Genomic DNA, 2,708 nt, shown 5'->3' on the forward strand with positions numbered 1-2,708 from the left:
CATGACATCCTTCTCCAGCGACTGTTCCCTCCTGACAATATGTCCTAGTCTTTTAGGCATGTGATATATATATGTGTGTGTTTTTATGGTTTTACTGTCAATTTAGTGAAAGTTTACAGGGCAGATCATCAGTTTTACATTCAACAAATCATATACCTTATTTCATTACAATGATTATAATCCCCTCCATGTACTATCAGTTGACAATAGTTCTCTCTATTCATTCTAACTCTTTTTTTTTTAAACACTCAGGCATATATAATACTTTACACCGCCAAAGGTCACATTCTGCAAGTCTGTCTCCTGGCTGCCAGCTCTCAGTCTCTCTCTTTCCATGAATCTAGAGTCCTCAGCCTCTTCCCCTCTCCATGTCCCCATTTCTGCCTCCATCTCTGGTGTTGCTGCTTCTCTGAAAAAGGTCCCACATTCCACTTGTTCTTTTCTCCCTGATGGTGCTAGGATCCTTTGTTTCTGGACTGTAAGATTAACTACTCCCCTGTTTTTGTTACAAAACTTCTGTCTTTACAATTGTGACAGTCGCAATTAGTCATGATAACAATTACTCACTATTGAATCATAAGAATCTTATCCCCATCTCTTATAACCAGACCCACCTAGACAAGATGAAAACTATTCATTGGGGACTCTATCTTCTCCCACACACTCTTAAACTAAACTCCCTCTTGAAACCTTGTAAGCCAGTCACTTTGTGCCTTTATTGCCCCCTCATTTTTGGTAGCCAATGTCTAAGTTGCCGGTCCCTATCCACCCTGTGTACAGAGGGGATAGCATTGATACTTGACGTGAAGACTCCTTCCCTCTCTGTTGGTATTTTGAGCTACTATATCCATGATATAGGTCACAACTTGCTTATTATTGTAGTAGATAATCATCTTGCCATTTTTGTTTTGGGTTTTTCTGATGATCTTTCTTTGAAGATGTATCTTTTGTCACTCTAGCTGTTTCAGGCTGATCTGCTTGTCCTTTCTAGTGGGAACGTCCCACCTCAGAAGGTTCTGGATGGGGCTCAGGATTCCACCTAAGATCCTATACACTGCAAAGGCTCTGCAAGAGGCCTATTTCACTGGGCAAGTTGTAGAACCCCTTTTAGGTATTCCAATGAGTTAAAGGCTGAAGACGGGCTTACAAATTTTCTGTAATCATGTTTTCTGAGATTCCTTTCTATCCCACTCATGTATCTATTTTACAAAAGTAGGCAAGGAAACCAATATTCATAAGATAGTCAAGTATCTTAGTATTATTTCCTGTTTTCAGACTATGCCTCGATCTCTGTGTCACAGGGCTCTGTTGTCCCAAGTTTGAGGGTGCATCACTATTTACTTTTGTCACATTTAGTCCATGCAAACCTGTCTCAGTGTTCCCCATCTACTTTGTTCTTCTACCCCTCCCCCTTATTGTGTATCACCCTCCCCAGAACCCGAACTATGATGTGTCTGCCTCCTACCCTGTGTTCTACCGTCACCTCTCTCTACTTCCACCAAACCCACACCCCCCACACACACCTCACTCCCACCAGTAACCAACATAAAGAATTATTTTTTTCCCTTTAGTATAGGTATCTTTCCTTAAGCTTTACACTAATGGTCTTATGTAGTATTTGTCCTTTTGTGACTGACTAACTTCACTCAGCATAATGTCCTCAAGGTCCATCCATGTTATATGGTGGCCTATATCTTCCTCGGTATTCTTCAAGGTAGCATAATATTCCATTGTGTGTGTATACCAAAGTTTGTTTATCCATTCTCCCATTGAAGGGCACTTAGTCTGTCTCCATCTTTTTGCTATTGTGAATAGTGCTGCTATGAACACTGGTGTGCATATATCTACTCGTGTTATGGCTCGTATTTCTTGTGGATATATACCAAGTAGAGGAATTGTTGGATCATATGGTATTTCTATTTCCAGCGCTCTGAGGAAGTGTCATGCTGTTTTCCAGAGTGGTTGGACCATTTTGCATTCCCACCAGCAATGTAGGAGGGTCCCAGTCTCTCCACATCCTCACCAGCATTTATTGTCCTCTGCATTTTTGATCTTTGCTTTCATTGCTGGTGTGAGATGATATCTCATTGTTGTTTTGATTTGCATCTCTCTAATGGCCAAACTTCGTCTCTCATACTTCGGATACATTGTCAGGAGGGACCAGTTGCTGGAGACGAATATCATGTTTGTTAAGGTGGAGGGTCAGAGAAAAAGAGGAAGACCCCCAAGCAAGATGGATTGGCAAAGTGGCAGCATCAGTGGGGTCAAGCATGGCAACAATTGTGAGATTGGCCCAGGACCAGGCAGTGTTTTGTTCTGTTGTGCACTGGGTCTCTATGAGTTGGTACTGACTCGGTGGCACCTAACATCAACAAAAACGGCTAATGATTGTGAACATTTCTTCATATATTTGTTGAATGCCCAAGTGTCTTCCTTGGTGAAGTATCTGTTCATGTTCTGTGTCCATTTTTTAATTGGGTTGCTTGTCTTTTTCTTGTAGAGGTGTTTGTTGTTGTTAGGTGCCATTGAGTTGGTACCGACCCATAGCGACCTTATACACAACAGAACAAAACACTGCCCAATCCTGGGCCAACCTCACTACCATTGCCATATGTAGAGGTGTTGTTGTTGTCAGGTGCCATCGAGTCGGAACCGACTCATAGAGACCCCATGCACAGCAGAACGAAACAATGTCCGATCCTGGGCCA

The 2,708-nt window shown here is 42.1% G+C and overlaps 1 protein-coding gene across 3 annotated transcripts in view; it reads left to right on the forward strand.

The window, feature by feature from the left end:
* Positions 1-2,708, forward strand: part of GFRA2 (GDNF family receptor alpha 2) — a 139,350-nt gene that overhangs the window by 55,118 nt on the left and 81,524 nt on the right. The gene's annotated exons all lie outside the window — the stretch shown is intronic.

The sequence above is a fragment of the Chrysochloris asiatica genome, unplaced genomic scaffold (genome assembly GCF_000296735.1).
Source record: "Chrysochloris asiatica unplaced genomic scaffold, ChrAsi1.0 scaffold00064, whole genome shotgun sequence".
Taxonomy (NCBI): domain Eukaryota; kingdom Metazoa; phylum Chordata; class Mammalia; order Afrosoricida; family Chrysochloridae; genus Chrysochloris; species Chrysochloris asiatica.